Source organism: Podarcis vaucheri, assembly GCF_965113315.1.
Source record: "Podarcis vaucheri genome assembly, chromosome: 9".
Lineage (NCBI taxonomy): Eukaryota > Metazoa > Chordata > Lepidosauria > Squamata > Lacertidae > Podarcis > Podarcis vaucheri.
This window is the reverse complement of record NC_138767.1, coordinates 15,084,490-15,110,070: the sequence shown is the minus strand read 5'-3', so window position 1 is coordinate 15,110,070 and position 25,581 is coordinate 15,084,490. Positions and strand designations below refer to the sequence as shown.

Genomic DNA, 25,581 nt, shown 5'->3' with positions numbered 1-25,581 from the left:
CCCAACACTTGGGATTTTGCCAGCGACTAGGTAATTATTGATGCCTTTAGAATATTCATTCTTCTGCTATGTTTTTCTATAAGATTCTCTTATATTATTCCATCAGGGTTGTGTGAAAACCTGCCATCTCCAACTAAACTGAGGTCTGACCCAAAATTGGGAGTATCAGAACCCTAAGAAGCCTCCTGTAACAAATTTGCCAGAGGCTATTTAAGGGCAAAGACACTTCCATCCATTGTACATTTGATGGTATGGTGTCAGGAGTCGTGTCCAGACTATATGGGGTCAGCTTAAATTGTTGTGGCCTGATGATATGGGCAAGATGCTTGGAAATGTCTGGACAAGCACACGTCCTCTTGACCTTTGCCCATCCTGGTTGATTGGAACTTGCTGGAGATGGGGAGAGTAACTGGATGGGTTAATGCATTGTTGTTGACAGACATGGTTCCAGCAGTCTTAAGGAGGCGGTACTGTGTCTTCTGTTTAAGAGACCCTCCATCAACCTAGAGTTCTCTGAGAACTATTATCAGCTGAATCTGTTGAGGCTGCGCAGGTGTTGGATTGCTGCCTGGTACAAGTAAGAGCTTATACTGGTTGTCCGTGCTTTCCCAAGCCCAATCCAAGATGTTTACATTGGCATATGAACCTCCAAACAACTCTCTGAAAGGATGCTTGCATCTCCATCAATCTGTCTGTACACTGAGATCAGAAGGGCAGGCCATTAATTCTTTCTTATTCCACCACCTGCAGAAGTATATGGGAAGTACATGACTAAACCACTTCTGGTGCAATGGGACACCATGACGGAAACCAGAGCGCATGGAAATGGCGTTTACCTTCCCGCTGCAGCGGTGCCTAATTATCTACTTGCACTTTGACGTGCTTTTGAACTTCTAGGCTGGCAGAAGCAGGGACCGAGCAACGGGAGCTCACCCCGTCGCGGGGATTCGAACCACCGACCTTCTGATCGGCAAGTCCTAGGCTCTGTGGTTTAACCCACAGTGCCACCCACATCCCGAATTCTTTAGTAGGTAGGAACTATTCAGGCCCCTATCTGTACCATACATTTAAAGTGGTGCCACAGAATTGTAGAATTGCAGAGTTGGAAGGGACCCTGAGGATTATCTGGTCCAACCAATGCAGGAATCTCAGCTAATCTCAGCTAAAACATCCACAACAGATGGCCATCCAACCTCTGCTTGAAAACCTCCAAGGAAGGAGAGTCTACAGAGTCTACAGAGCAATGGGAGCTCACCCCATAGCGCAAATTTGAACCGCCAACCTTCTGATCGGCAAGCCCAAGAGCTCAGTGGTTTAGACCACAGTGGCAATTGCGTTTTTACCTTTACCTTGTAATCTACCCTGGGATCAATACGATGAAGGATGGTTTAACAAAGCTAATTAAAGAAATGAAGAATTAAATAGGATATATCTTATGCTAAATAAACAGGCACAAGTATCCAGTGTTGTACATAGTCATCCTTCCCTCCACACCTTAAAACTAGAATGACTCATTTCATTATTTCCTTCACGTTTCTCACTCATCCCAGAGCAAAATAATGGAAATCCAAACAGAAATGATACAAGCCTAAACAGGAATGTGCACTCTGGGCACGGACTTCACCGCCGCCTAACTTTAGCAGAAGCTTAAAGATTCTTCTGACTCTGATCCTGTCAGGTCCTGAAAGAAAGCAAAGCGCTCCCTCTTTCTTCAAGACCTGGATCTTGACCTACGCCTGGATATTGAAGGAGGAGGAAGAAGTTAAGGCAGACCTGTGGGCAGCAGCTGTGCAAATATTGCCAGCTGCCAGCAAGAATTGTCTTTTCAGGGTCGAAACCTTCTTATGCTCAAAAAAAGTAAAATAAAGTGAGGCTGAGGAAGGAAGCAAGCAACCATCCACTTTTCAATTAATAACCCAGTGGTCATGCATGCATGCAAGATACAGTTTTGATCTAATTCCCGGAAAAGGAGACAAATCCTTAATTCTAGCACACTCAAAGAAAGACAAAGAAACCAGCTGCTAGAACGAACAGGGGCTCAGGAGCTCCAGGCTTTGAGATGCAATACTTCTTAGATATTTTTCTTGAGCTGCTGGGTTTGCACGTAGCTCACTTGGTAGAGCATGAGACTCTAAATCTCAGGGCTGTGGGTTCAAGCCCCACATTGGCCAAAAAGATTGCTGCGTTACAGGGGGGTTGGACTAGATGACCCTCGTGGTCACTCCCAACTTTACAATTCTAGGATTAGTCACTCTGAATTTGTTGGTGATGGGCAGCAGCTGGGTGAAGGGCGCAGGTGGCAGACCTTGCCCTCCAAAGTTCCCTCCTCCAGCCATGTCAGCCCTCTTCTCATTTGCTGAGATAGACCACCCTGCTATGGCTCCTTCCATATTTATTTTCCTCAGGCACACACCGGGGGTCACAGGTGCTCAGCCAAGCAAGGAACCCAACCAAAGACCTGCTATAGGACAGTAGGCACCAAAAGGGCACATAGCAACCATTCATTTCCAGCTGACCTGCTTTCACAGGCATCCCACCCCATCTGGCAGCTAATGGATTGAGGATGAATCCTGACAAGACAGAAGTACTGTTCTTGGGGGACAGGGGGCGGGCTGGTGTGGAGGATTCCCTGGTCCTGAATGGGGTAACTGTGCCCCTGAAGGACCAGGTGCGTAGCCTGGGAGTCATTTTGGACTCACAGCTGTCCATGGAGGCACAGGTCAATTCTGTGTCCAGGCAGCATCTCCACCCCCATTGTTCTGCCCGGACACTGAGGTCCAGCACCGAGGGCCTTCTGGCGGTTCCCTCACTGCGAGAAGCAATGCTACAGGGAACCAGGCAGAGGGCCTTCTCAGTAGTGGTGCCCACCCTGTGGAATGCCCTCCCATCAGATGTCAAAGAGATAAACAACTACCTGACATTTAGAAGACATCTGAAGGCAACCCTCTTCAGGGAAGTTTTTAATGTGTGACATTTTAATGCATTTTTAATCTTTGTTGGAAGCCGCACAGAGTGGCTGGGGAAACCCAGCCAGATGGGCGGGGTACAAATAAATTATTATTATTATTATTATTATTATTATTATTATTATTATCTCCACCTGGAGGATTGCAAATACACCATGTCCCCTCTCTCCCAGACAAAGGATGCTAACACCCAGGTTCCCAATAGTCTCTCTCACACTGAGTCACCTAGGAGATGCACTCAATCCTGTATAGAGTCAAGCAATGCATGTGAGTCCCTTACAGCAAGGCAAGGCAAACAATGCTTCAGTGGGAAACTAGTAATGCGGGTGATGCCCTTATAAGCACTAGTTAAACCAGAATGCAGTTTACATGGTCCCAAGTGCAGGTCTTAAAAGCTTCTTTCCATGTGTGAGGCCTCAAGAGCTTGCAGGAGGCTCAATGGCAATTTATGTTAGTGCCTGATCATAGTCAATGCAGAACTGAAAGCAGAAGAGAGCTATTTCGCCAAAGAAAAAGAATAATGAAGCACACTATCTGGTGTCTGACTGATTTTGGGGACATGCACAAAAATATCTGTTTATCTTTAACACATTTTTGTACCTGAAACTAAAATGGCTGCTGATTTCTGCCTAAAGCAGAACCACAGGTGAATCTGAAGGTTCCTGTTTAGGCCAAACAGCCGCGAGCCATTTTGAAGGGTGTTTCAAAATAATTAAGTGTTCAGCAAAACGTCTCTCGAAAGTTTCTTGCCTTTCTCCACCAGAAGCAAAACTAATGACCATTCTTCCATACAGTTACTACTCCAGACAGGAGCTCATTGGTGCTTGTTATTAACAACAAGCAGAGAAAGGGGTGCCAGAATATTACAGCTCTGCTCACAGAGTCCTGGTATCACATCATGGTTAGTCTAGCCTTTTTGGAAGGTTGAGAGCAGCCCCTGGCAAGAACGAATGTTTATTTTCATGCATTTTTTTCAATAGCAGATCAGCGCCATTTGGCTTGCCACCATCGACACAGTTGGTCAGCTGTTCCGAAGGCTGTTTACCGTCATACACAGAGGGGTCATCCAACAGCTTGCTGAATTGCAGAAGGAACTGTCTATGGGCTTGCAAGAAAAACATCTTCCTTGTTCCTTAGTGGCATTGAATTCTTGCAATACAGTAAGATCCATGTAAACAGGACCTAAACACAAGGGCACTCGCCCCTTCCTGCAGTTTCCAGTAACTGGTATTCAAAAGTGTCGCTGTCTCTAACCAAGGAAGCAGAGCGCAACCATCATGGCTGGTAGCCATTGATCACCGTGAATTTATCCAACCCTCTTTTACAACTGTCCATGTTGGTAACTGTCACTGCTTCCTGGGGGAGCGAGTTCCACTGGTTAACCATACATTGTATGAGGAACCTCAGGTTGAGAACTTAATTCGTTCTGGAGGTCCGTTCTTAACCTGAAGCTGTTCTTAACCTGAGGTACCACTTTAGCTAATGGAGCCTCCCGCTGCTGCCGCGCGATTTCTGTTCTCATCCTGAAGCAAAGTTCTTAACCTGAGGTATTATTTCTGGGTTAGCGGAGTCTGTAACCTGAAGCGTCTGTAACCTGAGGTACCACTGCACTTTCTTTTATCTGCCCTCAATATTCCAACATTCATTTTTATGGAATGGACATGTGTTCTAGTGTTCTGAGAGCGGGCGAAAAACGTTTCTCAATCCACTTCCTCTAGGCATAGGCCTATATACTTCTGTCATGTCACCGCTTACTCTGTTTCCCCCTATAAATCAAACATAATAAACAAAGAAAGAAATAGCATAAACCTCCAAGTCTCACTATTTAAAGAGGAAAGACTTAGCTAACAAAGAGTAAACCAATCTAGGATTCTGCCCCCCTCCAAAAAAAATGTAAAAATCGATCCGTCATGGTGCAAAGCTTCATAATATATATGGAAGAAAGCAAAGTAGAACGGAGTCAAAACAACAACAACAACTCAGGAAGCTTTTTTTTCTGTTAGAAAATAGCTGAGATTTTTCTTTTGCTCACCGCCTTGAAAAATACAGTAAGACAATTTGGCAGAATTATCTCTGCCCCTTCTTTAAGGTATGCTCCCCACCTTTTCTCCCCACAGAGGCCTGGAAACATCTCTGGAACGTAGTGTTAAAAGGTTGCTCAGACTGCCATCACAGCTGATGTTGCTACCTGTTACAATGACAGCATTCTCCTCTTCCCTCACAAAAAACCCAAAACCCACATCTTAGGGAAACGGTAACAAGCTATTCTGCCACAGCTATTGGTGAGAGTGGCCCCATCCCACCAATAAACTATAGGAGAGTTTATCCTCCCAGTAGAATGATTAGGTGAAATTGCTCCCCACTTCAAGGCTCTGGTCACAATTTGGGTGGGGAATTTCAGGAGGTCATTTGCAAACAGCTGCAAAGCCAAGTGTCCAAACAGTTGCCTATACAATGTGCTTCCTCCTCTGCACACATACACAATTTCCAAGTGGCAGTACAATATGAATGAGTCAAAACTATTAAATAATTGTGAGCCAGTTTAGAATTCTTGGGGGGAAATTTCCCCCCCCCTTTCTTTTTTAGCCTTCACACATGCTGCTCATAATTGCTGGTCTATTTACACTTTGAGCTGAGTGGGATTTGCATATCTCTACCATGAGTAGGGAAAAGCCCTGATGGCTGTTGGCCCACCTCCACTCATCCATGGAACCTGAGAATGTGTGGCTAGGTGCCTTGCAAAATGCAAGACCTCTGATCTTGCAAAGAGGGCTATGCCAAGACATGGAGGTCGGATGAACACAGATGGCTGCATGGGCAGGACTGCAAAGCCCCGTGCATATGAGAAAATGCATGCCGGTCATAGCTTGGAATGCAGAAGGCAGATGAGCCAATCAATCAGAACAAGTAGATCCCATTCCCTGCAGCATTTGATTTTGATGGATTGAACCAGCTTTGTGCAAACTTCTTCGATGTTTATGCCAATGCTTTTCACATCCCAAATCGGCCTGCTTTTCTGGCCACAACATGAGCAAACTTGAAAAGAAACACAAGGCTGGTCCAGCATGCCAAATCAGGAAGTCGTCTTTAACCCATTCAAAAATAATTGTCTGAATCACCTCTAAATAAAAGCCACTTTACAATGAAGTGGGCGGGTTTGGGGATTTAGACAGACGAGTCCTGGGTTTGAAACCCCTTGCAGCTCACTGGGTGCCGCTGGCCCAGTTGCATGCTCTTGTCCCAGCCTAACTCACAGAGTTACTCTGAAAACAAAATGCAATAGCCCTGTGGGGAAGGGATGCTGCTCAGGTGTAAGGAAGATGCTTTGCATGCAAGAGGTCCCATGTTAAATCCCCAAATACCGAGCTAGAGGGACCAATTGGTCCATGAAATATACTTGGAGTTGAGTGTGGATTTCATGCTCTTTATTCAGCTCATAGTAGCAATGAATGAAACTTTCCCCAAAACATCTAGCACATAGCTTGCGAGGAATCCTATTCGGAATAAGGGAATTTCCCTTTAAAAAAGGGAAACGTTGACAGCTATGATCTAGCTATATATACATTATTTACACAATGGGCCCCATGTGATTGGCTAATTCCGGGCTGCTCCTGTAGGCCAATCAGGTCATGGATTCACCTCCTCCAGAAGCCTGATTGGCTGCTCCTGTAGGCCAATCAGGTCACGGATTCACCTCCTCCAGAAGCCTGATTGGCTGCTCCTGTAGGCCAGTCGGGTTGCTACTTCACTTCATCCAGGAGCCTGATTGGCTGCTCCTGCTGATTTGCTTCCACCTGTAGCTGGATTGGGTGGCTCCTGTGGACCAATCAGACTGCTGCATTCTGGATCCTATTGTTCTAGGGTTCAGCTCAGTACATAACAGTTTTCATGTGGCATGTAAGCTATGGAACTTGCTTGCTCCCAGTCCCACAAGAGTTAGTGATGGCCACCATGTTGGATTATTTCGAAAGAGGAATGGACCAAGTCATGGAGGAACAGGCTATCGATGGCTACCAGACATGATGGCTGTTCTCTGCCTCTGCAGTCAGTAATGCTTCTGAATAGCCATTACTGGAAATGGCAGGAGGGGAAAGTGCTCTTCCCACAGGCATCTGGTTGGCCACTGTGAGAACAGGTAAAGGACCCCTGGACAATTAAGTCCAGTCAAAGGCAACTATGGGGTTGCAGCGCTCATCTCGCTTTCAGGCCGAGGGAGCTGGTGTTTGCCCACAGACAGCTTTCCATGTCATGTGGCCAGCATGACTAAACCACTTCTGGTGCAATGGGACACCATGACAGAAACCAGAGCACATGGAAACAGCATTTACCTTCCCACCATAGTGGTACCTATTTATTTACTTGCACTGGCATGCTTTCGAACTGCTAGGTTGGTAGGAACTGGGACAGAGCCACAGGAGCTCACCCCATCACGGGGATTTGAACTGCTGACCTTCTGATCTGCAAGCCCAAGAGGCTCAGTGGTTTAGACCACAGCGCCACCCGTGTCCTCTAAGTGAGAAGAGGATCCTGAGTTAGATGGGCCATTGACCTCATCCACCGGGCTCTGATGAAGTCAACCTCCTCTGTTCTGATGGACTCCGGAGAGCCACTTCCATTCATTAAAAGACAACACTTGGGCACATGTGGAGCACAGTGGAGTGTGACCCAGTTGAAGGAGGCTTCCTACACACCACCCACCTCTTGCCCAGCTCCCACTCATTTCAACGGGGCTTGCATAGCAGAAGAACTGCTGCCTGCACTTTGCAAAACCTCCGCAGCTGAAGACATCAATTTGAATAGAACATTTCTAACATCCTTGACAGTTTCCTTCCTGGGCTTTCCTGGAAAGCCAGCAAAGGAGTAGAACTCTGCAGCTTTGTTACACCGCTATAGGATGACAGCTCCTCTAGTTAAATGCCCACTCACATATTAATGCCGCTCAGGCAACCAGGAAGAGCTTGATGCTGGAGCCCGCATTAGACAGTGTTTTATTTCAGTTGTTGGTGGGGTTTTTTTGCAGATAATTAAGTATCATCGGGCAGATGCTCCACAGTTGTCTTTTCCAGCTCCTGCTCTTCCCAAGGGCAGCCACTGTAAGTAATGTAAATTTTTATTAAAATGCCTCCATGTTTCCGATGGCGAAGCAGAGCACCCGCCACCTGTTCTAATTGGAACACACAGCATTAGACCAGGCAGGAATGCCGTGCAGTGAACAGAGAGACCCTCACATATGGAGGGGGGGTTGAAAGAAAAATTGAAAGAGGGAGGGGAGCCCTTAATCTGAAACGCTGGTACAGCACAGGGGTCCTTTAACTGTTCTTCCCATCCATGTGGGAGCTGCGGATCTGACATGGCTAGGAGAACATTTAAAGGGCATCCATGCTCAGATGCAAAAGAATGTTTTCAGAGCATTGAAATGCCAATCTTGGGGTGCCAGGTGTAGCACAGCTTCACCCAAGCAGTGTTTTCTCATTCACGTCACAGAGAGCGAGGGAGTATTAATGAGCATACCAGTTCATTAATAACTCTGGGGGATAATGGGTACTTCAGAAGGCCAGATGGTCAGCCTAGGCTGGGGAGGATATGTGTGAAGTGAGAGTTCCCATGATCTCCAAACAGTCGAACAGGAAGGGCACCGGCAGCATGGCATGCAAATCGCTCTCTGCCACCTGCTATGAACCACTTGCCCTTTTGCTCATTTTTGCACCACAGCAGTGCTGCATTAAACAGCCCACCGCCGCTTAAAAACAACAACAAACTGGAAATGGTGCATATTTTGCATAGGTACAGCTACAGGTGTTTTTCAGGAGAAAGCTACATGCTCGGGATTGTTTTAGAAGAAGGAACAGCCTTGCTGGGACTTCTTAGGTCTCTCATCATTTGTGCAATTAGAAATTGTGTGAATTATTATTTTTTAAATACAGCAAGCATCAGGTGAGGCCTGATGGTGGGGTCCCCTTCTTATGGTCCCAATCCAGATTGGGCCTTCAGCACCTGGCATCTGCATTGTAAGGAAATCTCCCGCTCATGTCAATAGAAACTTGGCTTTCTATTGATGCAAATGGCAGCTGTAGGGTGTGTGAGCAGAATTGGCGTGGCAGTGGGGAACAAAGGGTAAAGTCCACTCACCACCAGGGGCTAGATGCTGAGAGGCCCCCTTAAAAGTGGAGCTAGGGGAATGCAACAGGTGCAATTGCACTGGGTGCAAAGCTTCTGGGACGCCGCAGCTATTACATCAACTGGAAGGCGAGAGGCGAGGGGGCGCAGGATTTTGGAATCACCACTGTAATTTGAGACACCAGAGACCACCAGAGATTGCTCATTTCATGAATGACAACACGTCGAGTCTGGCCTTGAGATACACCTTTCTTCCTTTCCCATCCCCATCATCTCTTTTTCAGATCTATTCTTTACCCTTTTAAAAATGTTGACTCGCCTGCTTAGTTTAAGTTCATTATAAATTGTTTGCATTTCAATAAACTGTAACCTTTGCAGACCTCACATTCATGCTTTCCCGTCACACTGTCTGTGTTCCTCTTAGATGGGGAAACCGTGTCTCTCCAGATGTTGGGCTACAACTCCAATCATCCTTGGCCATTGCCCATGCTGGTTGAGGCTGATGGGAATTGTAGTCCAACATCATCAGGAGGGACACGGGTCCCCCCACCCACTGCCTTAAGAGTGTAAACGCAGCAAACTGTCCTAAAGTATGAAACAGCCCTTGCTTTGTCTTCAGCAAAGGACCATGAGCGTCCTGGCCAGGGATCGGAAAACTGTTTTGTAACAAATCCAGTTCTGTAGCTCAGCAAGAGGAATAGATGAATTTGTCAGTTTCGGTTTCCTGCAGTTTTTCTCTTTTCCAATCTTAAAGCTGAGTTTTCCACATTTCTATAGCAATTTTGTGATTTATTTATTTATTAATCCTCATGGAAACTCGCCAGCGTTTTAGTGTGAATTTCTCGGAACTGCTTGTGGTGCCCTCCCTTTTTTTTTTCTTTTTTTTTGCAAGCAGTTCCCTAACATAATGCATTTTTGTATCTTATCTTCACTGCTATATACATTTAACACACCCTTACCCCAAATGTGAACCACACTGAGATCTATGGGTATAGTGTGGTATAGAAATTTAATATAAATAAATATGCATATTTTGTACACATTTCTGGCTGAAGAACATCGTATAAAAAGTTGCAGGAGTGAGAATTCTGCTGCATAATCTTTGTGCATTGGCTCAAAAAGTGCAAGTTGGGTAGTTTCTCATTAAAATGCAAGCAAAATTTATCCCCCTCCCCAAATGCTACTCAGTGTCAGAGCATCTAACTTTGCAAACCTAATGTTCCGGGTTCCAACCCTAGAATCCCCAGACAGGATCCCTAACACAAACTGCAAGAGAGCCACTGCCGGCTGGTCAGTCTAGACAGCACTGAACTTGATGGACCAGTATAAAACATCTTCCTATGCAAATCAGCTTGTGGCACCTCAATAGCAACTATGTCCAGACGTCCCTGTGAGCTGATGCTCAAGGGGCCAGTTCTTGGAGCACTGAGGTCCTTCAAGGTGGTCCTTGAAGCATAGGACAAGCCAAGTATAATGGCCTTCAAGGGAATGGTAGCCGTGGCAATATGGAAGCATCCAATGGAAGCATTTTGGGAGCAGCTCTAAAAGATGTCACCAAACTAAAGCACAAGCAAATGAGCAAATGAGGAGGATTTCCTGAAAGTCTTAGAGAGGAAAATGACCACCAGCAGGTTGAAAAGCCTTAGCGAGAGGGAGCTGAGGGTATCTGGCAACGTGCTTTATTTTTCTGCAGTGTGCTCATTGGTAAGTATCACAAGATTCAAATTAACTTGGAGAGAGCAGCCTCTTTTAAGAAATCTCCCTGTCTGCATTTCTGCTTCTCCTTGAGACTAGAGAAATATAGGCAGAACCATACCACACAAAGCAAACTGCAACCCTATGCGCACTTTCTTGTGGGGAGAGCCCCGCTGAACACCGTGGGACTTTTACTCTGAGCAAACATGCATAGGATTTTGCTGCTGGGATATCCCAAGGCAGCCAGAATGATATAAGAAATCACCAAGGAACCATTCTTCATTGTCTCGAAGCAGCAGTGAAGATACTTTTTTACTACTGTATCTAACTGCATCTCAGAATAATCACCTTACACAGAAAAGTCTACTTATTCATTCTTTCTTAGCAAATGCGTTGCACTGCAGTTATTCTGGAGAGCTAACAAGAAAATTTGCTGTAATTCTCATGCTGTTGTGTGTAGATTTAAGATTTTGCGATTTGCTGTCAAAGGGGGTTATTAGAAAGTCTAACCTAATGATCCTGGTGGGGTCGGAAAGCCTTTTGCTACAGAGACTCCTTTCAAATCAGAACAAGCTTTGCTAAGGTGGGAATATCAGGACGCAAAAAGATTGTAGAGAGATTGCTCTCCCGGCTCCCCAAAGTTTAAACGCGGATTCTATTTTTAACCTCCGGGAGGCGAGGTGCAGTCGTACTTAAGTTCCTCATCACCCAGTAGAATCCTTTAAGCTGCTTCTCCAAGACAAAAGGGGCATTATCCGGCAGCTGCTGTCGTTGCTGCCGCTTCCTGGCCCGCGCTAAGAACCTGTCAGAAGATCACCCCCCTTTGCTGCACTTTTCTCACCAACGCTATTTCCACGCCACCTACCCTGTTCACAGCCTCCGCGACGGATCCGCAGCAACAGCAACAGTTCCCAACTAGACGCGCCACCATAAACCAAGTGGGGGAGAGTGAGTGAGCGAGTGAAAAGCCCTGACGTTTCCCGAGCTCACGCGGATATTCAAATCTGTGAACTTCTCTGTTAACTCCGTGCAGTTTCAAAAAGGAAATCGGAGGCTAAATTCAGCTGACAACTGTCGTTGCGCAAAACTCTCGCTCTTCTCCGCCTCCCGGTTCAGCGCCGAGACCACTTGCGAACCATCCGAGGACCAGGGACGCGGACTTATAAAAAATATTGGGGGGGCCCGGGAAAGCTCGTGAAATGTAAATAAGCTCATGAATATGCAAATAAGCTCATGAATATGCAAATAAAGTGGCATCGCCCCCTCGTGAGCGAATAGGGGAGAGCGTGCTGCTGCCTATTAATCAGCTCCGGAACAGCTGATAGGCGGGAAACCTGGGGCTAGAGGCTGGAGCCCCCGCCCCCGGGGATTCCCTAATCTCGCGGGGGACGGCCGGGGCTCTCTGGCTAGGGCGCGCGGCTGGCTGGCTGGCGAGGGAGCAGGTGGGGAGGAGGCGGGGGACGGCGGCGGCGCCCGAGATTATTGGGGGGGCTGAGCCCCCCCAAAATTTTTTTTGAGGGGGCTCAAGCCCCCTCAAGCCCCATGGAGTCGGCGCCTATGCCGAGGACCCTCACTTGAAAAGAGACCCAAGAGGAGGAAGAAGAAGAAGTTGAAGTAGTAATAGTCCTGGGATCTGGAACGGGCAGCCGTGCGCAAAAATGTGCCAATAACACCCAGGGCGCACGGGAGGCAGAGGAGCGCGCCGGGCCAGCCCTCCGCGGAGAGGGAGAGAGTTGGTTTCAGGTTTCACTCGGCAGCTGGCGAGCTTCTCGACGCGCAGGCTGCCCCGTCGAGGATCCCTTCTTAGCCGCACAGCTCACGCCTCCGGTATCTCTGGAACCTCGGGAAGCGCGGCGCCCTCAGCTGCGCGCCGAGCTCCAATAATGGCCCCATCCCTTCGACACGGAGCTCCCCTCCGGCTGCTGGGCAGCTTCCTCTTAACAGCTTGTTTCCTTGCATTCAGATCCCAGCTTTCCCGCACACCCTCCAACGTTTCTCCGATGAAAATAGGGACATCCTATTCCACAATAATGATTTTATTATTTAAACCCAGCCCCAGTCACTCTGGGCGGCTGCCAACATATATAAAAACATAAAACATTTTTTAAAAAATACTTCCCTATCCAGAGCTGCATTCAGGTGTCTCCTAAAGTTATCTCCTTGGCTCGCGGGTCGCATAACTCCATAGCCTCCAACATTTCCCCAATGAAAATAGGGATGTCCTAAGGAAAACTGGGACATTCCGGGATCAAATCAGAAATTGGAATGGCTTCAGTAAATGTAGGAAAATTGGGGCACTTGGAGGGTCTGTTTCATCCATGGGGGTCAAAGTGGGAAGAACATCAGCAGAGCCTGCTGAATCCAGTGCCAGAGTAGTCACTGGCCTAGGCGCCCCACACCTTTTAGGGGCCCTGCGGCAATAGATCAAAATAATTGTGATTTGATCTGGAAAGAAAATTACAACCAAGCTTGCTTGGTTCAGTGTTATCCCACTGGAGCACACACATGAGGGGACCCTGAGATTTTGACTGCCTAGGGACATCCACAGGGTTTAATCCAGCACTGGCTGGATCAGGCCAATGGCCCACCAAGACCAGTATCCTGTTCTCACAGTGGCCAACAAGGTGCCTGTGGGAAACCAGAAAGCAGAACATGAGCACCAGAGCAATGCTCTCCCCTGGTTTCTGGTTTCCAGAAACTAGTATTCGTAAGCATACTAGTTAGAGAATAGCCATCACATTCGTTAGAGAATAGCAATCACAGCTAGTAGCCTCTCTCCCATGACTTTGTCCAATCTTCTTTTTTAAAGTGATCCAAGTTGGTGGTCATTACTGCCTCCTGGGGACCAATGGTACCAAATAGTATGGGAAACAGCCCTACTAGAAAAATTAACCAATAAACTGAAACTGACACGGGGACAAATAGAAGAAGACACCTTCACCCCGGTATGGCTCCCCTTTATCACATACACAGCCCAACAAGACAACGACAAAAATCCACCAACAGCATACAAATCAATGCAGCTAACCTGATCCAAAACACCCACCCACCCCACTCACAGTCGAAAACAAAGACCACCACAGCCAACCACATATGAACAACCACACCTTAGGCCAACCCCAACCTCTCTCACCACCAAAGGAACACAAGCGAACAGCAGAGAACCTGCACAAGCGATGCTGACACCAAACCCTACATAAAGTAAATAAAATAGAAACATCGCCACCCACCCCCACCCATCTTCCCCGCCTCCACCTCTTTCCCCCTTTTCTTCCTAATTCTCAACAAATGAAACTGATTTGTAAAAATGTTACATGGGGGGAAAATACGAGGGAGAGACATTGCAAACACTTCTGTAAAGCAAGAAAATCTTTAATAATAAAATAAAAAATAAAAATTACTGCCTCCTGGGGGAGTGAGTTCCATAGTTTGGCTATAGTGAACATGGTTCTCCCCCCCCCCCATCATTTAACCCTGTGAGGTGCATTAGGCTGGAAGGCTGCAACTGGCCCATAGTCACCCAGTGAGCATTATGGCCAAGTGGGAATTTGAATACCTGCCTCCCATGTCCTAGTCTAGCTTTCTAACCACTACACCACACTGCCTCTTTACTGCCCTATCTCCCCCTCAAAGCAGCCCGTTTCCTCCAAACACTGATGGAAGATTTCCAAATTCCACTCCTGCCTATGTGATCTACTTTCATGACTCCAGGGACATTTGTATGTCCCAGAGCCAGGCTAGAGAGACCCCTAGTTTCCATGCAAGGACCCTGAGCCACATTTGGAAAAGCTGGGAGGTTCCAGTGAAGCCCAGGCAGGTTCCCCGGAGAGCTTAGCACTAAATGATGCTGCAGAACAATGCACAGTTTTATTTTGTTCCATGCCATTTATAGAATCATAGAACTGGAGAGATGGAAGGACCCCAAGAGTCCTCTAGTCCAACTGCCTGCAATGCAGGAATCTCAACAAAAGCATCCACGACAGGTGGCCATCCAACCTCTGTTTAAAAACCTTCCATGAAGGAGAGTCTACCACCTTCCACGTTGTCTGTTGTGTTGTTGAAAGGCTTTTACCGACAAAGTTTTTCCTCATTTTAAATTATGTCACAGTGCTGGTGTGAAGTTAACATGGGGCATCTTGTAAGTTTCTTAAAAGAAGGCCAGGGTCTCTATATACAATGGTACCTCGGTTTTCGAATGTAATCTATTCCAGAAGACCATTCAAGTTCCAAAACGTTCAAACACCGAAACCTCAATACAGAAGCCTCAAAACAGAAAACTCAATACAGTGGTACCTTGGGTTACAGACACTTCAGGTTACAGACGCTTCAGGTTACAGACTCCACTAACCCAGAAATAGTACCTTGGGTTAAGAACTTTGCTTCAGGATGAGAACAGAAATCGTGCGGCGGCAGCGGGAGGCCCCATTAGCTGAAGTGGTACTTCAGGTTAAGAACAGTTTCAGGTTAAGAACGGACCTCCAGAACGAATTAAGTTCTTAACCCGAGGTACCACTGTATGAAAAACTCAACACGGAAGCTGTGTGGCATGTTCAACTTCTGAGGTGCGTTTGAAAACCGAAGCATTTACTTCTGGGTTTACAGTGTTCGAAAACCGAAATGTTCGTCAGTGGGACGGTCGTAAACCAAGGTACCACTATAAACAGTATTTATGCATTCTGTATTTATATATTCTGCCAAGTGGTTTACAGAAAGAATAAAACAATGAAATTATCAGTGCTTTAAAGAAAACCATTTAAAACTTTCTAGAATAATTAAGATCAACAAGAAGCTAAAAACTAGATTGAAACACATGTCAACATTCTGCCTACTTGGAAGCAGTAAATGCTTCTGAATTCAAGTTTCCCACAGGTATCTGGTGAGAACAGGATGTTGAAATTGGCTGGCCATTATGTTATTAATTGATCCTTGACTACAACAGCAGTATTTTTTGCCTAATCATTAAGCAAGAAGTGGAGTCAGGCTCCCAATGCCAACCTTAGTTGGGGCTCTAGCCCCTTATGTCCCGCAGAGTCCCTCTCAGAGCAGGATGAAGAGGAGCCTGAAAGATGCTCACCAAGGATTTCTTACACCAGGGATTGAACTGGGATATTCTGTGTTGAAGGACAGATGCTCTACCACTGAGCTCTGCTCCTTCTCCTGAACCTAGGACCTTCTGCATGCTACCCTGATTGACTTGTAAACACTGCAGAGGGTACGGGTTTGACACCACTCCGCAGAACATGAACGCTCCCCTTTGGTTAAGCGCAGCCGATAGTTTAACAACTTTGACAGCAGCTCAGAGGCTCCGAATGGAATAAAGCAAACAGTAGGAGAATGTCTATAACATGCTAAAAAGGGAGGGGACTTGCGCAATTAGATGCGAAACGCAGCAGGATACCTCTGCTTGCCTGAGGCTTGGTTTGCTGCCAGGCACCATCTCCCAGGGAGGCCTTGCCAGAGTGACATAAGTAAGAGAAAGAAGCCTTTAAGTGGGTTGGGAGGACCTCCAGCAGCAAGGAGCAAGGCAGCTCTCTGATGAGGTGCTCCTACTGGGGGGAAACCTGTAGGTTATGGAGGGAGGCAATTGGCAACCCTGAAACAAGTTGTGTCCCCCCCCCACAGCTGTTCTCTTGCATCTTTGCATGAGCAAGAAAGCCCCACGAATACACAAAACACCGCTGGTTTAAAAAGGGATAGGAAATTGCTGCTTAAAAGCTAGACTACCCCAGGGAGCATTTCCAATTACACAGAAAGAAATGAGGGGCAACACATAAACTGACTAGATAAAAGAAGATGAAGAAGAAAAGAATTGCAGGGGGGGGGAGAAGGCAACATAAAATAGACTCTTCCAGTTGCAAGTGGAGATAACGCAAAGAGCCCTTTGGGAACAGCATGCCAGTTTTGCTGGCACCATCATATACATGCAAGGTTAAGACGAAAGAAGACTGGCAAATCAAGTTAATGGAATATGCCAAAATGGCGAAACTAACTGGAAAGCTCAGAAACCAAGATGGCAAGAAATTCAGAAAAGAATGGGAAATGTTTATTGTATATAAGTGAAGGTGTTGTAAACAAGTTAACACATTGGCAGGATTTTAAAGAGACTTATAATTTTAGAGATATAATAGGAAAAAAATGAATGAAATTTTTTTTAATAGTAATGATATGCAGTTGAAAAGGAAAATTAACAGGGGACGGAAGTCAAGGGATTTGGAGAATCCCTATTTTCCTATTTGAAATTGTTTTGGCATATAGTTGTGTGTGTGTTTGTTATTAATGTTTTTGTTGTGGTGATTTTTACTTTTGTATGGTTGGAAGAAAATCTAATAATATATATATATGCCTTTTCCAGCCTGATGCCTACCATATTTACTTATTCATTTTATTGCATTTATATACCAGCTTTTCTCCATAGTTCACTCCCACCTCCTTTAACCCCCATAACAAGCCTGTGAGGTAAGCTAAGCTAAGTGGCAGTGAATTGCCCCCAGCTTCATGGCCAAGTGGGAATTCGAACCCTAGTCTCCCAGGTATTAATCCAACACTAGCCAATGGCCAGGGAAGATGGGTGATGTAGAGCACTTTGAGGAAGTGCCATAGCTCAGTGGTAAGACTTCTGCTTCGAGTAGGGCTATGGTTGAATAACATCCTCTTAGCAAAAAACTGAGGCAAGATGGTAGCAGCAATTTAGCAAAGTTGTTTACGCAGGCCCATTTCCATTATGTCTTCTTCAGAAAACCTTCTCGGAGCCAATTTAAACATCACCCTGCCCCAACGCGGTTGGAAAGCACTGCATAATGTATAAGGGTGTGATCCTGTGCATATGTATGGACAGACACTGCCGCCTTTGTTTCGTTTGACAACTCTTGAAGGCGCCTGTTTGGCTCCTGGCATGGTACCATTGTGCGCCCTATACCAAAAGAAATCGATCAGTGATGGAAATGATAGAGCAGCCTGGTCTGTTACTCATTAAACATGAAAACTGGCCCCTGCCTGCAAGAGGTCTTTCCAGAAGGACAGCTCTCTCCATCAGCCACAGACTCCTGATTTTGCATGTTTCACTTCCAGCCTAGGGCAGCTATTCCACCTCTTCTTCTAGCCACCACTAACCACTGATTTTCATTACTTGTTGTTGTTTAGTCGTTTAGTCGTGTCTGACTATTTGTGACCTCATGAACCAGAGCACGCCAGGCACTTCTGTCTTCCACTGCCTCCCACAATTTGGTCAAACTCATGCTGGTAGCTTCAAGAACACTGTCCAACCATCTCATCCTCTGTCGTCCCTTTCTCCTTGTGCCCTCCATCTTTCCCAACATCAGGGTCTTTTCCAGGGAGTCTTCTCTTCTCAGGAGGTGGCCAAAGTACTGGAGCCTCAGCTTCAGGATCTGTCCTTCCAGTGAGCACTCAGAGCTGATTTCCTTCAGAATGGATAGGTGTGATCTTCTTGCAGTCCATGGGACTCTCAAGAGTCTCCTCCAACACCATAATTCAAAACCATCAATTCTTCGGAAATCAGCCTTCTTTATGGTCCAGCTCTCACTTCCATACATCATTACTTAGCTGTTTGTTTTTAAAAAGTGATGGGGTCTTCTCTCTCTCTCTCTCTCTCTCTCTCTCTCTCTCTCACGATATCAAAGGAGCAATCCATTGGGTAGATAAAGGATTGGTAAGTTGTGTGATTACTACAGCAAGGTTAACTTGAGCAAAACAGGGGAGGTCTTACAACCTTCCTTCCTTCAAATAGTGCTTTGTTAAACTGTGGGATACAGAATGGGAGCAGGCCACAGCTCAGTGGCAAAGCACCTGTTTGGCATGCAGAAGGTTCCAGGTTAAATCCTCAGCATCTTCAGGTAAGGATTGAAACCATCCCTGAAACCCTGGAGAGCTGCTGCCAATCAGAGTAAACAATATTGAGTTAGATGTGTCAGGATTTTTATCCATCTGTGCTGCTCCAGCAGTAGCACTATGTTTGTGTATATCATGTGAGTGTCTGAGAGAGTGTGAGACAGGAAGTCTCAGAACTGTTGGAAGTTAGTTTCACTTCTGAAAGTGTTGCTGTTTCTGTACTGGTGCTCAAAGAGCACAGATGTGCTGATGGATTCTCTGTATATAGACTGTAAAATAAAGTACAGTGGTACCTCAAGTTAAGTACTTAATTCTTTCTGGAGGTCCGTTCTTAACCTGAAACTGTTCTTAACCTGAAGCACGACTTTAGCTAATGGGGCCTCCTGCTGCTGCCGTGCCGCCGGAGCACGATTTCTGTTCTCATCCTGAAACAAAGTTCTTAACCTGAGGTACTATTTCTGGGTTAGCGGAGTCTGTAACCTGAAGCGTATGTAATCTGAAGCATATGTAACCCGAGGTACCACTGTAGTTAAGAGATACTGATTGACTCTTTCTTCTGCTATGATATGCCAGAAGATGAGCGTGCTCCTCTCAGGAGGGAGGGGTCGCTTATCATCATAGAATCATAGAGTTGGAAGAGACCACAAGGGCCATCGAGTCCAACCCCCTGCCAAGCAGGAAACACCATCAGAGCACTCCTGACATATGGTTGTCAAGCCTCTGCTTAAAGACCTCCAAAGTAGGAGACTCCACCACACTCCTTGGCAGCAAATTCCACTGTCAAACAGCTCTTACTGTCAGGAAGTTCTTCCGAATGTTTAGGTGGAATCTTCTTTCTTGTAGTTTGGATCCATTGCTCCGTGTCTGCTTCTCTGGAGCAGCAGAAAACAACCTTTCTCCCTCCTCTATGTGACATCCTTTTATATATTTGAACATGGCTATCATATCACCCCTTAACCTCCTCTTCTCCAGGCTAAACATGCCCGGCTCCCTTAGCCGTTCCTCATAAGGCATCGTTTCCAGGCCTTTGACCATTTTGGTTGCCCTCCTCTGGACACGTTCCAGTTTGTCAGTGTCCTTCTTGAATTGTGGTGCCCAGAACTGGACACAGTACTCCAGGTGTGGTCTGACCAGAGCAGAATACAGTGGCACTATTACTTCCCTTGATCTAGATGCTATACTCCTATTGATGCAGCCCAGAATTGCATTGGCTTTTTTAGCTGCCGCGTCACACTGTTGGCTCATGTCAAGTTTGTGGTCAACCAAGACTCCTAGATCCTTTTCACATGTACTGCTCTCAAGCCAGGTGTCACCCATCTTGTATTTGTGCCTCTCATTTTTTTTGCCCAAGTGCAATACTTTACATTTCTCCCTGTTAAAATTCATCTTGTTTGTTTTTGCCCAGTTCTCTAATCTGTCAAGGTCGTTTTGAAGTGTGATCCTGTCCTCTGGGGTGTTAGCCATCAGTCTCTCTGGACTGAGGGAGATTTATAGCCAGAGGGTGACCACCAGAGAGACGTCATGGGAAGTTGGCAGCCTTCCCGGGCATGTTTCCAACAAGATGGACCAGTGGTCTGACTTGGTACAAGGCTTCCTATATCCAACTCATTGCATCAGAAGCAAGGATAAAAGACAGCATACTGCTGAGGTTAACTGGAATCCAGTTTCTGAACATTGCAAAAACACATCTTTTTTTAAAAAAAATAATAATAATCCTGAAAATACATCAGTGTAATTGTTAGAGGGTCAGACTAGAACCTGGAAGATTGGGGTTCAAATCCTCGCTCAGCTATGAAGCTCACTGGGTGAGGCTAGTCTCTGCCTCTCATCTTAACCTACCTCTCACAGGTGGGGATTAAATGAGGGTGGATGGAAGCACATACTCCACCTTGAGGTCTTTGGAGAAAACGGTGGGATCTAAATGCCATCAAACAATGTTATCAGGATATGAAAGTGTGTGTTTTAGAAATGGAATGCATTGGTTTTTGAGGTTCCAGAGGGTTTGGAGACCCTCTGGAGAAGGTTTTAAGAGGTACAACAGGTGCTGAAGAGGAGGAAGCTGGTGTCCCTCTGGATTCCATGCCGTGCATCTGAATTGTGAGAAACAGAAAATAATTCTTAACGAGTAAAAAATAATGATGGGGATAATTGGGCCTGAGTGCTATGAGGAGGATAATTTTTGGTGTTTTGCTCCCAGCAGAAATGCTTCATTACGATCAAGGGAAGCGGTGGGGGAGGGAGATTCGGAGAAAAGCAGACAAGTGGAACTTCACATCTCATGGAAGCGGCTTACAGAGTTTCTGGACATGTGGGATGTTATGTAAGTCAACAGAAATCCTGTTGCTCCCCTTGCTCATTTACACATCTGCCAACTTTCCCCTTTCCAGCTGACAGTCTTCTCTTTTGGAGTGAGTCTGGAAATACGGCCAAGAATGTATTTATTACTACTGCAAATTCTCACAGTGGAAACTCCCACTGAGAATGAATTGAATTCACTGTTCAGTTTTAGGAAGCCCGGCTCTAGCCAAGGCCTTGAGTTCATCTGCTTTTTTGTTGCTGTTGTTGTTCTCTTTAAATGATCATTTGATGATCCTTCCCATTCTCGCTGTAACCACTTGTAGCAATGGAGGGGGGGAATCAATGAAGAGCCCACAGCATATGCCTTGCAGGCAGGCAGGCAGGCAGGCAGGCTGGATGTCCGACTTTGATCTCCAGCTCAGAGAGGTAGCAGGGCAGGGGAACAGTCTCCGGCCAAGAACTTGCAGAGCTTGCAATCAAAATAGACAGAACTAGCCTGCACAGACCAGTTGGCCAGTCTTGCCTCCTAATGCCAGGGCAAAGGATGGGATGAACAGCTAATTTTGTCTTGTTTCCGTCTCACTCGCACTCAGCCATAGTGTTTCGAGCAGACTTCTTTTTTGAGAGAATGGACAAACAAAAACAACCCACTTTTAAACTGCATGCATTTTGTCTGCCCCTTTTACATAAACCATGCTTTTGAAACCTTTGAAATATATGCATTTGTCTGCAAAACAAGAATTTTGCATGCCTCTTTTATACAGTACAGTATACAAACTTTTGTGTGACATTTGTGCACACCCAAAACGCATCGCAAAATCTGGAGAAGTGTGCATGATCTGATGGTGCACTGCTTTCCAATCCACAAGTAAGTGTGGCAACATCAGATTACAGTGGTTGGTCCACCCCAAAAGCAGACCAAATGAATTCCCCTGCCATCTTTTGTGAAAACTGTTGGGGTAGCAAATTCAGTCCCCCAGCTGTGGATACGAGAGTGAAGGTTGTCACCAAGACTGTGCCCTTTCCAAAAAGCAAGCTCCCCCACCAATCTTATTTGGCCTTAAAGGATACCTAAAATACTAATTACAGGTAGGTAGCCGTGTTGGTCTGCCGTGGTCAAAACAAAACAAAAATTGAAAATTATTTTGTTAAAATACTAAGCAAGCTCCCTCTTGAACCAGTGTTTGTTAATCAGATTTAAAACCTGCCTTCAAAGCCGGAGGAAGCAGGAATCCTGATTCCTGAATGGAAACAGATTTTCTCTAGAGACAGTAGATTCTCCTTTGCTAGAGGCAATGGCGACCATCTATCAGGGATGCTGCAAGTCAGCAGTCTGGAACCTCTGAAGCCACTTCAGCCAAGCCATGATGCCAGGTGTGGGGAAAGAAAAGGCACAGCTCGGCCACAAGTCGGTTTGCTGGCACTCTGATCAGTTTATTTGTGAACCCTCCTAACTCCATGCAATGCCCCAAAGTCGGTTTGCGGTGGTGGTTTCACAACCAGCTGGTCAATTGTAGCTTGCAAAGCACAGAGGAGCCATGCCTTTACTCGCAAAGTTCAGTTTCAAATTGTGTGGGACCCAAAAATGGGTCATTGTGATGACAGATGAAGAAGAAGAAGAAGAGTTTGGATTTGATATCCCACCTTTCACTCCCCTTCAGGAGTCTCAAAGCGGCTAACATTCTCCTTTCCCTTCCTCCCCCACAACAAACACTCTGTGAGGTGAGTGAGGCTGAGAGACTTCAGAGAAGTGTGACTGGCCCAAGGTCACCCAGCAGCTGCATGTGGAGGAGCGGGGAAGCGAACCCGGTTACCCAGATTACATGACTACCGCTCTTAACCACTACACCACACTGGCTCTCTGATTGACACATGAGTGGTCTGCAGCTGGTGGGGTGGGGTAGGAGAAATAAGATCAAATTCCCCACCTCTGATACATTTCCATTTCTGCATTAAGTAGCGGGTCATAGTAGATGATTCCCAAGAACCCTTTCAACTAACCCAGAACCAGAATTCCATTTTCTAACTCTCTCACAGTGTCTGACCATGTCGTAGCTTCATTCTGAAGGAATGTAGTCTCAGTACACCTGTCCTTTGCGCGCTCTCTCTCTCTCTCTCTCCAGTTCCTATCTTCTTTTTCCCAAAGCTCATATTTGCTAATAATATAATAATTATAATAATTTATTATTTATACCCCACCCATCTGGCTTGGTTTCCCCAGCCACTCTGGGCGGCTCCCAACGGAACATTAAAAACACAATACAGTATTAAACATTAAAAACTTCCCTAAACAGGGCTACATTCAGATGTCTTTTAAAAGTAGGATAGTTGCTTATTTCCTTGACATCTGATGGGAGGGCGTTCCACAGGGCGGGTGCCACTACCGAAAAGGCCCTCTGCCTGGTTCCCTGTAACCTCACATCTCACAGTGAGGAAACTGCCAGAAGGCCCTCGGAGCTGGACCTCAGTATCCAGGTTGAACAATGGGGGTGGAGACGCTCCTTCAGGTATACTGGACCAAGGCCATTTAGGGCTTTAAATGTCAGCGCCAACACTTTGAATTGTGCTCAGAAATATACTGGGAGCCAATGTAGGTCTTTCAGGACCAGTGTATGGTCTCGGCTGCTCCCTGTCACCAGTCTAGCTGCCACATTATGGATTAATTGCAGTTTCTGGGTCACCTTCAAAGGTAGCCCCATGTAGAGCGCATTGCAGTAGTCCAAGTGGGAGATATCTAGAGCATGCACCACTCTGGTGAGACAGTCTGCGGGCAGATAGGATCTCAGCCTGCATACCAGATGGTAGACAGCTGCCCTGGATACAGAATTGACTGGCGCCTCCATGGACAGCTTGAGTCAAAAATGACTCCCAGGCTGTACACCTGGTCCTTCAGGGGCACAGTTACCCCATTCAAGACCAGGGAGTCCCCCACACCTACCCGCCCCCTGTCCCCCAAAAACAGTACTTCTCTCTTGTCAGGATTCAACCTCAATCTGTTAGCCGCCATCCATGCTCCAACCGCCTCCAGGCACTCACACAGGACCTTCACCGCCTTCACCTTCCATTTGTTTTGAGGTGGACCACTTTCACAAGCAATTGTGTTCAGGAGACTCTATGCCATTCCCCCCACAAAGCGACTGCCAAAAGCCCTGGTCTCTTCAAGCCTAGACAGAATCAGATGATGGCATTCTAAATTGTGGTTTGTACATACCGACTGTGTAAGTGAGAGAGATAATGATTTAACGCCTTCAACAAAAGAAATTTTAAAATAGCATTTACTATTACTCTGCCACCTTCATTGTCTCTCTTCTTGTTTTCTTACACATCTTATTCTTTGCATTGGGCTATTCCTATCTGTGCAGGGAAGCAGAATCTTGTAAATGTAATGCAGTTGTTTGGGGCATTTATTTTCTTCCACAAACAGCATTCTCTATTTATAGCATTACCTACACGAAGAAGGAAGAGCAGAGAAAAGGACAGAGGGTGTGCAAAGGCAGATGTGGCAAGGAAGAGGATGCACAGAGAGAACCATAGTGTTCTTCAATGCTGCTTTAGTTGGATTTCCTTGGGATATAAGGTAGCCAGGTCACAACCCAGAAAGTCCCCCTGTACAGTGGTACCTCGGGTTACAGACGCTTCAGGTTACAGACTCCGCTAACCCAGAAATATTACCCCGGGTTAAGAAATTTGCTTCAGGATGAGAACAGAAACCGCGCAGCAGCAGCAGCAGGAGGCCCCATTAGCTAAATTGGTACCTCAGGTTAAGAACAGTTTCAGGTTAAGAACAGACTTCCAGAATGAATTAAGTTCTTAATCCGAGGTACCACTGTACCTTTAAATTCACCACAAAACAGACTTTCCGTCTATTTGCCTCACTTTCCTGGAGTCTTGCTTACCACCAAAGACAGCAGGGCTGCCATTTTAGCTTTCAGTGGGACGGGTGGTGATGAAATAGGAAGCTGAATCAGACAATTGGTCCATCGAGCTCAGTATGGCAGCAGCTCTCCAGGGTTTCAGAGAGCAGACATTCCCATCTCTACTTGGAGATGCCAGGCTTACCACATGGTTAAGCTGCACACAGCAGCTGATGACCAGTAGCGTAGGCTGGTTTGGACTTATTTGGACATTCTTTTAAGCTAGCCAGTAATTTTTTTTTTAAGCTGTTCATTTTAAGAATGTTGCTGTGACTGTTCTTCAAAACTACGTAATGCCATCAAAATATAGCTGCTCCTGAGGAAGGCTGAGGACTCCCCTTTATTGGAGCTTTTTAAGCAGCAGTTGGATGGCCATCTGTCAGGGACTTTTTAGCCGAGATTTCTGCATTTTAAGGGGTTGGATTGTTAGGATTTTGATCTATCCGAGCTGCTCCAGCTTGAGAAAAGAAGTCTGTATTATCTCTTCCTTCTGAGTACTGCTGGAAGTTGGTTTCACTTCTGTATTGTGTCACTGTTCTGTACTGGTTCTGTACTGGTGTTCAGAGAGCACAGACGTACTGATGGATTCCCTGAATATAAGACTGTAAATAAAGTAGTTTAGAACTACGATTGATGCTTTCTTCTGCTATGATATACCAGAAGACTAGTGTGCTCTTTTCAGGAGAGAAGGGTCACTTATTACTGGTCTCTCTGGACTGAGGGAGATTTACAGCCATAGAGGACCA

At 46.1% G+C, this 25,581-nt stretch overlaps 1 protein-coding gene across 2 annotated transcripts in view; it reads right to left on the bottom strand.

The window, feature by feature from the left end:
* ARHGAP24 (Rho GTPase activating protein 24) overlaps window positions 1-25,581 on the bottom strand; it is a 436,664-nt gene that overhangs the window by 354,055 nt on the left and 57,028 nt on the right. Inside the window, exon 1 of one of the 2 annotated variants that reach the window (XM_082236422.1) lies at window positions 11,644-11,920. The exons of the other annotated variant lie outside the window; for it this stretch is intronic. The gene's annotated coding sequence lies outside the window, so the exon portion shown is untranslated. Of the gene's footprint in view, window positions 1-11,643; window positions 11,921-25,581 lie in introns of those variants that run through there. 2 annotated transcript variants of the gene reach the window in all.